Here is a 13636-nt window from a genome sequence, read left to right as displayed (position 1 = left end):
TTATCAATGTTGGAAAATGTACAGCAAGTTTTCCAAGAGATTTCAAGTCCCTCTTTGAAGAAAGAGCTTCAGCTGGTTCCACTACCTTTAACATAGCAATGAGGCTATTTTCTTCAAAAGGAAATCTCTTTTTCATCTGCATGCACAGTTCTATTAGAAACTGCTTGCAGTCACTTCGAAAAAGCTCTTCCTTTTCCTGAAGAGGTTCACTTTCCATTAGACCCTCACATCTGCCACCAAGGCATAAATCTTATAGACTCTTGTGAAGTGTTTCATCATTGGGATCAATTTCAGATAGTTTTCTAGACTCAATTACTACATCCTGTACAAATAGACCAAGGATGCTACGATACTTGTCAGAAATTGTAGAGTAGAGGGTTCCAAGTTTGAAGTGCTGGGACTGAAATTCGACATTCATACTGTCAACTTTGGTCAAAATGTAGTTAAAAAATACCAACATATGCTTAGTTCCACGAGTTGTCATTACCTTAGAGATCTGACCTGCTCCATCAACTTTATCTGTTCTTGATTCACTTTGAAAGAACAAACTCAGTGCACCCCATTGTTCTAAAACTCTAGACACCACCATGCCTCTTGACAGCCATCTCGTTTGTGATCATTTTAGCATCCTATGCTTTGGAGCGTGAGGTACTTCTTGAATAAGTTGAAACTCATGATTTCATTTGCTACTTCGTGAAAAATAGCAACATACATCTTTCAAAAAAGACTCTAACCAAGAAGGTAACTTACTGCTTGCATGGCTGGCACACAATGCAAATGAATGGCATATGCATCCAAAGACAAAAACAGAGGGAAATTCTTTCTTTAGAAAGGCCTGGAAACCATTATTTGCCCCCAGCATGGTCGAACAGTTGTCAGAGGCAAATCCAATTATATTCTCCATTGGAATTCCCTTAGAGCTGAAAACCTCTTTATCTGCACTATATAATCCCTTTGCAAAACCATCCTCGACTTCCACAGTATCCAAATGTGCATGTTACTTTTGATCTTATCATAAAACCTTACAACCAAAGCCAAAATCTGGGAAACTGACACATTAGTACTTTCATCTATTATAAGTGAAAACTTATTTTCTTTGCATATGTCAACAATTTCCTGGCATTCATTCCATGCGATACCATCTTGCATTATATATGAAGCCTTTGTTTTCTTTAAGGTAACATCTTTGGCAATTTCACTGTCAGAGAAAGCTTTCCTGAGAACATCCACTAAATGATCGGCCTGGTGGAATGGCATGTTGTGTTCTGCCATAAATCCTGAAATGAGTAGTTCAGCTTTTGCAACTTTATCATGATGACCTAGTCCAGGTCCTTTTTTAAAATGCTGCTCAATACTTACAGTTTTCTTTTTGGCATTGAAATTTGTTACATGCTTCATGGAAACTTTGTGTGCCATCAGAGACGACTTATTGCAATTCTTGAGTTTGCTGCTACATACAGTACACAAGACAGTATATTTGTTAGCAGGATCTGGTTGTACCCAATCTTTCAGTTCATCATCCCCTCCATTCCTTTCTAAATGCCCGCTGATACCACGTCACTTCCGGTTCTCTCTTTGGTGGGGTAACATCAGCACTATACCCTGGTTCTTCAGAGTCACTCATAATGATTTCTAATTAAATCATGTAGGGTTGAATAACTATCCACAGGTCTCACATACCACACACGCACGACTAATTATCTAGAGTGGACTGGCGGACTAGGAGAGAAATGTCTCAAACGTATTGAACGTGTTATGGATGCGTCAACTCACAGAAGACAACTTAGTTGGCAAGTCGTGATTTCCAGCCTTAACTTTTCAACAATCTCATGAATTAAGAATAAAGAAATAGCTTCTATTGAATATATGCGTGACACCTTCGACTAACCCCCCCCTCTTCCATGCAACAAGTGGTCTGTGTTTACACTCCCTTAACACCCTTTTCTCCCTGTTAATGTGAGTAAGTGGGGCGTCAGACTCGTCAAAATTCCTTAATGTTAATGCCTATCTACTATATTTAGGTACGCGCGAAAACAAGCGCAGCGCTAGAGTCACGCATGTAATGTTTACAACGCCATATTTTGCGACCCGTTGGATTTTCTTTGGCTTAGTTTGAATGCTTTGAGTGTTCAGCGTATGCGCAGGATATTCAAATTATCTTGTTGTTGTGCAAGTGTATGCACGATTCTTCAAAAGCAAACAAATATTCACTGATTCAAACGCAAATTTGGTTATCAACCTCGGCAAATTAGTTTTCCAAGTAAAAATATTAAGGTAAGACATCAATAAAACACTATTGTAATGTAAGAAAACTGTTTTTTAACCTATTTTCTCCCGTATATGAGCAGCTCAAGATCGTTGGGTAATATACACTTGGTCAAGAAATGCCCCGAAAATCTTCACATGCCAAGTTGCATGTGCGCTGAATGGCCTACCAGCTCCGGCGTTTGGCCTTCAAGCCAAAAAAATCCATAAATCAATCAATCAACCAAGTTGCATGTCAATTGGGCCAGTGGTTTGGATTTTATTGATTATTATCAAATTGACAACAGTTGCCATGGCAACATGATAGGTGTTAGTAAGAATGGTATAAGAAGAAGGTCCTGCAATGTTATTGACATGCTCAGGTGATTTATTGACCCAAAAAAAAACTTCACATACCAAGTTGTATGTCAATTGGGCCAGCGGTTTGGATTTTGATTATTTCTAAATTGAAAACAGTTGCCATGGTAACATGATAGGTGTTAGTAAGAATTGTATAAGAAGAAGGTCCTGCAATGCTGTTGACATGCTCAGGTGATTTGTCAATCCATAAAACCTTCACATGTCAAGTTGCATGTCAATTGGGCCAGCGGTTCGGATTTTATTGATTATTTCTAAATTGACAGCAGTTACCATGACAACATGATAGGTGTTAGTAAGAATAGTATAAGAAGAAGGTCCTACAATGCCAATGACATGCTCAGGTGATTTGTTAACCCATAAAACCTTCACATGTCAAGTTGCATGTCAATTGGGCCAGCGGTTTGGATTTTAGATTATTTCTAAATTGACAACAGTTGCCATGGCAACATGATAGGTGTTAGTAAGAATGGTATAAGAAGAAGGCCCTGCAAGGTGATTTGTTGACCCATAAAACCTTCACATGTCAAGTTGCATGTCAATTGGGCCAGCTGTCTGGACTTTATTGTATCTTAATTGACAACAGTTGCCATGGCAACATGATAGATGTTAGTAAGAATGGTATAAGAAAAAGGTCCTGCAATGCTGTTGACATGCTCATGTGATTTATTGGCCCATAAAACCTCCACATGCCAAGTTGCATGTCAATTGGACCAGTGGTTTGGATTTTATTGATGATAATCTGAAAATTGACAACTTCATGGTTGCCATGAAAAGGCAAATATGGTATGATGGAGATGTCTCACATTGTTTTTGATATGCTCATGTGATTGGTTGATCCACAAAACCCATATATTCCGAATTTTAATAAAATTGGACCAGTGGTTTAGAGTTAATGTGTATTTCTTTACCGAAATCCTTAAAAATTACCACCCTTAATTCTAACATTTTGTTATGGTAAAGTCTAGCTAAAAATGCGGGCCAAAAAAATCATTCAAAAAATCGTATCTCCCTTATTTTCTAAGCTATTTCAAAAATTTAAAAAGCATTTTATTTCTGATAAAGTTGTCTTTCATATGTAACAATAATTCAAGGGTTGATTTTTTTTTTTTTTTTTTTTTTGCCCGTACCTACTAATTAATGCCTGCTGATACCACGTCACTTCCGGTTCTCTCTTTGGTGGGGTAACATCAGCACTATACCCTGGTTCTTCAGAGTCACTCATAATGATTTCTAATTAAATCATGTAGGGTTGAATAACTATCCACAGGTCTCACATACCACACACGCACGACTAATTATCTAGAGTGGACTGGCGGACTAGGAGAGAAATGTCTCAAACGTATTGAACGTGTTATGGATGCGTCAACTCACAGAAGACAACTTAGTTGGCAAGTCGTGATTTCCAGCCTTAACTTTTCAACAATCTCATGAATTAAGAATAAAGAAATAGCTTCTATTGAATATATGCGTGACACCTTCGACTAACCCCCCCCCTCTTCCATGCAACAAGTGGTCTGTGTTTACACTCCCTTAACACCCTTTTCTCCCTGTTAATGTGAGTAAGTGGGGCGTCAGACTCGTCAAAATTCCTTAATGTTAATGCCTATCTACTATATTTAGGTACGCGCGAAAACAAGCGCAGCGCTAGAGTCACGCATGTAATGTTTACAACGCCATATTTTGCGACCCGTTGGATTTTCTTTGGCTTAGTTTGAATGCTTTGAGTGTTCAGCGTATGCGCAGGATATTCAAATTATCTTGTTGTTGTGCAAGTGTATGCACGATTCTTCAAAAGCAAACAAATATTCACTGATTCAAACGCAAATTTGGTTATCAACCTCGGCAAATTAGTTTTCCAAGTAAAAATATTAAGGTAAGACATCAATAAAACACTATTGTAATGTAAGAAAACTGTTTTTTAACCTATTTTCTCCCGTATATGAGCAGCTCAAGATCGTTGGGTAATATACACTTGGTCAAGAAATGCCCCGAAAATCTTCACATGCCAAGTTGCATGTGCGCTGAATGGCCTACCAGCTCCGGCGTTTGGCCTTCAAGCCAAAAAAATCCATAAATCAATCAATCAACCAAGTTGCATGTCAATTGGGCCAGTGGTTTGGATTTTATTGATTATTATCAAATTGACAACAGTTGCCATGGCAACATGATAGGTGTTAGTAAGAATGGTATAAGAAGAAGGTCCTGCAATGTTATTGACATGCTCAGGTGATTTATTGACCCAAAAAAAAACTTCACATACCAAGTTGTATGTCAATTGGGCCAGCGGTTTGGATTTTGATTATTTCTAAATTGAAAACAGTTGCCATGGTAACATGATAGGTGTTAGTAAGAATTGTATAAGAAGAAGGTCCTGCAATGCTGTTGACATGCTCAGGTGATTTGTCAATCCATAAAACCTTCACATGTCAAGTTGCATGTCAATTGGGCCAGCGGTTCGGATTTTATTGATTATTTCTAAATTGACAGCAGTTACCATGACAACATGATAGGTGTTAGTAAGAATAGTATAAGAAGAAGGTCCTACAATGCCAATGACATGCTCAGGTGATTTGTTAACCCATAAAACCTTCACATGTCAAGTTGCATGTCAATTGGGCCAGCGGTTTGGATTTTAGATTATTTCTAAATTGACAACAGTTGCCATGGCAACATGATAGGTGTTAGTAAGAATGGTATAAGAAGAAGGCCCTGCAAGGTGATTTGTTGACCCATAAAACCTTCACATGTCAAGTTGCATGTCAATTGGGCCAGCTGTCTGGACTTTATTGTATCTTAATTGACAACAGTTGCCATGGCAACATGATAGATGTTAGTAAGAATGGTATAAGAAAAAGGTCCTGCAATGCTGTTGACATGCTCATGTGATTTATTGGCCCATAAAACCTCCACATGCCAAGTTGCATGTCAATTGGACCAGTGGTTTGGATTTTATTGATGATAATCTGAAAATTGACAACTTCATGGTTGCCATGAAAAGGCAAATATGGTATGATGGAGATGTCTCACATTGTTTTTGATATGCTCATGTGATTGGTTGATCCACAAAACCCATATATTCCGAATTTTAATAAAATTGGACCAGTGGTTTAGAGTTAATGTGTATTTCTTTACCGAAATCCTTAAAAATTACCACCCTTAATTCTAACATTTTGTTATGGTAAAGTCTAGCTAAAAATGCGGGCCAAAAAAATCATTCAAAAAATCGTATCTCCCTTATTTTCTAAGCTATTTCAAAAATTTAAAAAGCATTTTATTTCTGATAAAGTTGTCTTTCATATGTAACAATAATTCAAGGGTTGATTTTTTTTTTTTTTTTTTTGTGCCCGTACCTACTAATTAATGCCTGCTGATACCACGTCACTTCCGGTTCTCTCTTTGGTGGGGTAACATCAGCACTATACCCTGGTTCTTCAGAGTCACTCATAATGATTTCTAATTAAATCATGTAGGGTTGAATAACTATCCACAGGTCTCACATACCACACACGCACGACTAATTATCTAGAGTGGACTGGCGGACTAGGAGAGAAACGTCTCAAACGTATTGAACGTGTTATGGACGCGTCAACTCATAGAAGACAACTTAGTTGGCAAGTCGTGATTTCCAGCCTTAACTTTTCAACAATCTCATGAATTAAGAATAAAGAAATGGTTTCTATTGAATATATGCGTGACACCTTCGACTAACCCCACCCCCTCTTCCATGGAACAAGTGGTCTGTGTTTACACTCCCTACACCCTTTTCTCCTTGTTTATGTGGGTAAGTGGGGCGTCAGACTCGTCAAAATTCCTTAATGTTAATGCCTATCTACTATATTTGCAATATTTCATATAAGTTTCACATATCGTCACTTGATTTCATTACTCTTACAGAGTGCACTAACATACCTGTTTCTAGGAGTAGATGGGGCGCCAGACTAATCGGCGACAGTAATCGCAGCTACGCACTATCGTAGCGATAATTCCACACTCTATTTTTTTCCACACGTTTTCTTTGATCGAAAACTGAACAGTGACTAAGCTATTCTATGTTTGTGCTTGACGGAATTTCTATCGGCATAACGGACACACACAACAATGTGGAATAGGAGTGTTGTCACCAACAGAGTTCTTTAAACATTAGATGAGAAAGAAAACACATATAAATAATACTATTGAAGCATATACCATTATAAACCGATGAATATTAGAATACCGCTCATTCTTTCCCTAATAAGGTAAATGATAATAACGTAACATAATTATTTTACTAAACAAAACTCACCTAATATTTCTTCCTTTTAAAGGGTCTTAAAGAGTTGTCTGACCTATCACTGTCATAGTCACCGTCTTATTCAAATTCTGGTACTTGTGATTGTGAAGAGGGATCCGAGTCTGAGGAGATAGTATATGGATTCTCTACGGTGTTTTCTTGATCAGTATCACTATCACTGAGGAAATCTCTGTCAGGGTTTTCCCCAGTACTACTGACATAGTCTTCACTAAGATTTTCTACTGTATGGATCGGAAACTCGTCATTTGGCTCATAAAAACGTAGCACACTTTGGTCGTCGCTACTAGTATTTTCTGGGTCATTCTCTTGATTTTCTGTATTTAGGGAATCCTCTGTATGGAGAAGCTCTTCAGTTGGTCCATAATTGTTTATCTCATTTTGGTCGTCATTACTGGTATTTTCTGATTCATTCTGCTGATTTTCTGTATTTAGGTTACCCTCTGTATGGAAAAGCTCTTCACTTGGTCCATCATTATTTACCTCATTTTCACATACCTTAAGTTGCAACACCTGTAGAAGAAGCAATATGTTACTCTCTCCGTTTCAGCTGAATAACTGGACCTCACAAACCTACACCTTGACCATGTTATCTTCCTCTGCTTAGCACCCTTCTATTGTATCATTGCAATCTTACGACTGTTAGTGTATAGATAGTATTTAATGGAAAATTTGGTTATTAGCAATCCATTTTACGTATAACATTAACTAAACATAACTTTGCACACAATAAGCTAGAGGCCCCAAAGCAGATAGAAAATGTAGAAATATTTTTCCACACTGTGTAGAAATCCATCCACGTTATCCACGCCAGTTGCCAACACTCGCTAGATTCCCTCACCATGAGCGATATTTCCACGAAACGGCAAGGCTGTCGCCTTCCCGTTACAAACGACGATTAATTATCGACATGATCTAAACAAAATAACACCGTGCATAGATCCACATGAAATTTTAACACTGTATAATATTACACACAAACAGCAATTAACTCAAATTAACCATGAAGATTAATGTATTAAAATATCATGTAGATGTATCCATTATGAATGAAACTCGTTCGAAGCGCAGACGAAGCCACTTTCGAACGAAACCAGTCAACAATGGGATACATAAAACATAATGCACTCCTTCATAAGTTAATTTTGTTGTGTACATACATATACCAACAGTTTTTTCTCCCTTACAAGGTAGCCAAAAAAGAAAGGCATAAAATCGACTCCTACTAGGGATAAGGGACAAGCTTGGGGAGTGGATTCAGTCATTCCTTACAAATCGGAACAAATTACCTATATGGAGGGAACAGCATCAAGAGAAGAAGCAGTGATAAGTGGCATCACGCAGGGTACTGCCCTGTACTATTCTTGATTATGATGAACGACATCAATACCGGTATCTCCAGCCCACTACTATCATTGGTGATTTCGGCCCAAGGTGATTTCGGCCCAGGGTTTTTCTGGGCCGAAATCGTCGGTGATTTCGGCCCAGCGAAAATAACCTTTTAAGCTTGAAGGCTTGGTGCCCTGGCTTGGTGCACTGTATAATTTCAATTTAGATAATTTGTTTCATAAATTTCATTTCGTTTTCACACAGTATGTGCAAAAAATATTGTTACTTGAAATGATATATAAGTAACTTTTTTCATTCTTTTAATAATATATTTTCTTTCAATAATAAGTATATAATAATAGCAACATTTGGAGGACTTGCCGAAACGTCCGACCCTGCAGAGTTCTGGCCGAAACGTCTGTGGCCGAAACATCCTACATTCTATGTGCTCCCCTCCTGCATGCTCACTAATGATGTTGAACTTCTGGGCTGGGTTCAAAAATAAATTTTGTACTATCTTGGCGTTAAATCTATCTTGACATTAAACATCATGGTAACACAGCGTTACCATGACATTTAACATCAAGATAAACTAACGCCAGAATTAGTTTTTGAACAACCCAACCCTAGACTCCTTGTTATAATATGTTATCAATGTTAGGCAACTTTTTGTGCAACAATAACACCATTTACCTTAGTCCACACATGAAAGTTGTATAATTTCAATTTACATAATTTGTTTCATAAATTCAATTTCATTTTCACACGGTATGTGTAAAAGATATTGTTACTTGAAATGATATATAAATAATTTTTTAAATTTCTTTTAATAATATATTTTCTTTCAATGATAAATAAACAATGACAGCAACATTTGGAGGACTGCTATTATCATTTATTTATTATTGAAAGAAAATATATTATTAATAGAATAATACATCACCGGCGATTTCGGCCCAGAAAAACCCTGGGCCGAAATCACCCGAAGCCAATTTGGAGACAATAGATAGGCCATGATCTATCATTTATATACTATGAACAGTAATGGCCCAAGAACAGAACCCTGAGGAACTCCACAAGTAAAAAATAATCCATCTAGAAGTTTTACAATTTAGAGCAACATCACCGGTCATCTAACGACATGATCAACCACGTAGGTCTATATTTGCACTAACCGAGTGAGGAGGACGCATCAGTAAGCTACGAGGGGTTGAATAAAAGGATGAGAAATTACATGGAAGCAGTACAAATATGTGTTAATAATGTAAGCAGAGAAAACTGTTTCTTCTGGGCAATCCCAGCAGCGAAAGTAGTTCAGAGTAATGGATTAAGGCGCGGGGGATCGGCGTCCCCCCCCCCCCATCAAGCTGATGGAAGGTACCGGGGGCAGCGGCCGGCAATATGAACTGTGAATTGCGTATACAAGCTCATGTTCGTTCAGTCTTCTGGAAGATCTCTGAAGCATGGTTTATACCCGAAACGTCAAATATATAAAATTTTGACCAAACTCTCTCCTGAGGTCTTCCATTCCACGCCTACCTGATAAACTAAAAATTCTAACCCTTTCCACACTATTTTCGTTTCATTTGGTGAAGAGATACTTTTGTTTTACTATTTATGATTTCTGTTACAGAGTTCTTAACAACATTAACATGGTGTTTCAAACATTAACATTTTGTGTTTCATGTTGCAACAAAATTCTTCCTTGACGTGATTTCCATTTAACATTATTCGAAGAATCTTGCAGCCGAAATCTTACTTAGTCGGACAAATACCGAAATTGTAAATTGAATAAAATTATCTTGTATGCAAAGTATTTTCAAAATTATTTCATTATAATTGTTCGTTACTTGTTTTCATAAGGTGATTTCAATTCTTCGAAAACCTTTCGTCGTCGTAGAATCCAGAAGAAATAATCAGAACACTAAATGGTACAAAAGCGATCATGCTAAGTTATTTAATGAAGACATCCTTAGAAAACGGTACTTACTCCAGAGACATACTGTGTTTACTGTATAGCGAGATGTAGCGTGTGTTCAATTCCTTTCGTGCAGGATGGCAGTTGATTCTTTATTCTGGCAGTTGCATGAAAGCCATTTTCATTCATCTCCGTCACCACACGCGGCAGCGAAGGCGCAAAGAAAGTAGTAGAAAGGATAGGAGTAGGTGATATCAAAATGATCCTGTGATTCATACACTCTATGCCATACCCCTTTTCATGACAATTACTGATCTTATTTTTATTACCAAGCGATTTCTTTGGAATTAATGGGAGGGAACAGGGCGCATTAATGTGAAAACAACAAGGACCTCTGCAGACTTCGTTCTTAAATAAAAGCATAGGAAATGTCGGTCTACTTATGTTGAAAGTGTGTTCACGATCAGCCTAGTTCCTGCTCTCAGTAGTTGTGTTCTAACTCTCTATAACTAATTCCATATGTTTATGAACAAAAAGAAATACGCCAGAAGGCGCTCAGTTGCGGCCAGAGACATCATCTATGCCATATCCTTCTGGGAAGCCAGGACAAGTGACAGTCCCTCCTTGAGGATCAAACCTGAGGGTTGCTTACTTAGAAGGAGACGAATCCAAAGACGCGCGCTCGACAATGACCCATAGACTTTGTTAGGAAAAGAAGAAGAAGAAGAAGAAGAAGAGAGAGAGAGGGGGGGAGGGGAGGGAGGGGCTCGCTGTGCTATAGCCACTATAAGCCAAGCGCACGGGTTCGAATCTAGCCTACGCCGCGGGGATTAGGAAGGTCATAATACACTTTGAGTTGTGGACCCCAACCGCCAAAACCAAAGTCATTTTGTAATGCACCGCACCGCTATGCCCTGAGTAAAGGAGTTTGTGACGTGCAGCCGATTCATCATCATCATCATCACCATCATCATATGAACCAGTAGGGCATTCAACTCCCCGCGACAATCCGGGAGATTCATCCCCTCTGATCCGTAAGAGAGGGTTTACACGGTCTAACGGTTCGTCCAACGCGGTTCGACAGACACGTCTTTAAAGTGATGTGTGAACGTGTCAACGGGGTATTTGGTTGTCAAACACGTTGGTTAAACCCCAAATACCCCGTTCCCACATGTTCACACATCCCTTTAAACACGTGTCTGTTGAACCGCGTTCGACGAACCGTCTAACGACCGTGTAAACTCCCTCTAAGAGGCCAAGACCTTTTGCCTTCCAGCGTCGTCGTGCCCCTATGGCTACCGTTTCCGCTGTGGTGGGCAGCAGACGATTCCTATCATTTTGTGGTTGACGCTGAACCACAACACACAACCATTCAAGTTCTCCAGTTGTATAAAACAACAGATTTATGTACTGTGTCAGGGTAACGGATGGGTGGTGGTTCCAACTCTGTGTCTGTGGGTTGAAGATCATAGGTTGGACTAGTAAGCAAATGTTCCCCCATTAAGCAAAGAGTTGCGAGTGTCTGCACACCCGAAGAATGCGGATAAACTTGGAAACATGAGTATGGACAAACCACATCGTCCTGAATAATTTTTGTAGATGTCTGTGCGGACAAGTAGAGAGAAATGAACGCAGTCAAGCGCGCGCACGTTCAAGCACAGGCGCACACACACACACACACACACACACACACACACACACACACACACACACACACACACACACACACACACACACACACACACACACACACACACACACTCGATGGCGCTGTTGGTAGAATTCCCGGCTGCCACTACGGAGGTCCGGATTCGAATCCCGCCCAGGGCTGAAATAATTTCAGTATCGCTGCGCTGCGAGTCGTTACTCCAACTCTCGTGGGCGGGGGGTTGTGTGTGTGTGTGTGTGTGTGTGTGTGTGTGTGTGTGTGTGTGTGTGTGTGTGTGTGTGTGTGTGTGTGTGTGTGTGTGTGTGTGTGTGTGTGTGTGTGTGTGTGCATGTAAGGTCACAGTATTACCCATAGATCGGTCATATATGAGCTCTGAGCTATCTTCCGGGAGGGAAATAGCTGTCGATCACGAGTCCAACACGTGATCCAAGACCGTGGTGAATCACACACACACACACACACACACACACACACACACACACACACACACACACACACACACACACACACACACACACACACACATATATATATATATATATATATATATATATATATATATATATATATATATATATATATATATGTATATATATATATATACACACACACACAAGACTTCGTGTCTATGGTTCTTTTAGACGTTCTTTGTGGCAAGATGGTTCCTGATGGGACTCACGGTCAGAGTGATCCAGGATCGAGGGTGCTCGACTGCTGGATTCAATTATTATCATCACCATCATTATTATTATTATTATTAACCATTATCATCATCACAATTATTATTATTATCATTATTATTATCATTGTAATCATTATTATTATTCACTTCCGGTGTTACATGGCGTGCAACTTTGTAGCATTTTTTGTTCTTGACAGAGATTCACGTACTGCATGACCGAAGTCTACGGCCACCGTGTATATAAGGATAGCGAGTTAATCCAAAAAATTAAATGCTCGTCTTAAAAAAAAAAAAAAATCGAGATTTTTTAAGATTTCATTTCTCAAAACGTCTGAACGATACTCTTTCATTCTTTAACTAATCTATTTATTTGTTAAACTTTATCTGGTTATTAATTTACTTACTTATCTATTCATTTATTTATTGATGTGATCATTTCCTATTCTGCAATCGACCTCATCAGAGACTAGTATGTCTTTTGTCGGCATGCGTTTCCATCATAACCTACCGGCAACAAGCCCTGCACGCCTTATTTGAGCAAATCTGTTCTCGACGATCAACTACCTGGACAGTTCCCCTCCCATAACCGGCTTGGACAAAGTTGGGACACGATGATCAAGCTTCCCCACCTCAACCTCGGGCGATTGCGCCTCTGCACTTACAGACTTTACGTCTGCTTCCACTCGCTCCTCGCCTGTTGTATGAAAGGCGTTCCTCAACAGGACTCCACTGAAAAGTCTCCTCGCCCCGCACAGGACGTGCCCGTGGTGACCAAGAACTCAAAAGTAAAGACGCCACCAGATCCTCAACTAGCCAAGAGCCCACCAACAGACAATGTAACGACGGCAAAGGATTCGTCAAAAGATAAATTACATCCATCGTCATATAAAACGTGGGTCTCAATCAAGATCTTCTTCAGGAACTTTTAAAGAGCCAAGAAGCATCCTTTTCGATGATAATTACAGTATAAAGTGCTCCCTGGCTGATGGAGGCTTTGCACGGACGGTCCTCGCTTCGAGTAAAGCAACGGGTTCCATAAGTGTTGCCAAGATTCCCATCCAGAAGGATCAATGCACAAGCGATGTCTGTAATGAAATCGCGGCCCTTTCGACCCTGGACCAT

The 13636-nt window shown here is 39.3% G+C and overlaps 1 protein-coding gene across 13 annotated transcripts in view; it reads right to left on the bottom strand.

The window, feature by feature from the left end:
- The window catches only part of LOC143036396 (E3 SUMO-protein ligase RanBP2-like), a 381916-nt gene extending 375249 nt beyond the window's left edge, over positions 1-6667 (bottom strand). For all 13 annotated transcript variants that reach the window (XR_012967350.1, XM_076203706.1, XM_076203712.1 and 10 more), the window contains exon 1: positions 6535-6667. The gene's annotated coding sequence lies outside the window, so the exon portion shown is untranslated. The remainder of the gene's footprint in view (positions 1-6534) is intronic.
- Positions 6668-13636: the final 6969 nt, after the last annotated feature.

The sequence above is a fragment of the Oratosquilla oratoria genome, chromosome 20, assembly GCF_046742065.1.
Source record: "Oratosquilla oratoria isolate Oo_2021 chromosome 20, ASM4674206v1, whole genome shotgun sequence".
Classification (NCBI taxonomy): domain Eukaryota; kingdom Metazoa; phylum Arthropoda; class Malacostraca; order Stomatopoda; family Squillidae; genus Oratosquilla; species Oratosquilla oratoria.
The sequence above is the reverse complement of the archived record's forward strand: the minus strand, read 5'-3'. Positions and strand labels throughout refer to the sequence as shown.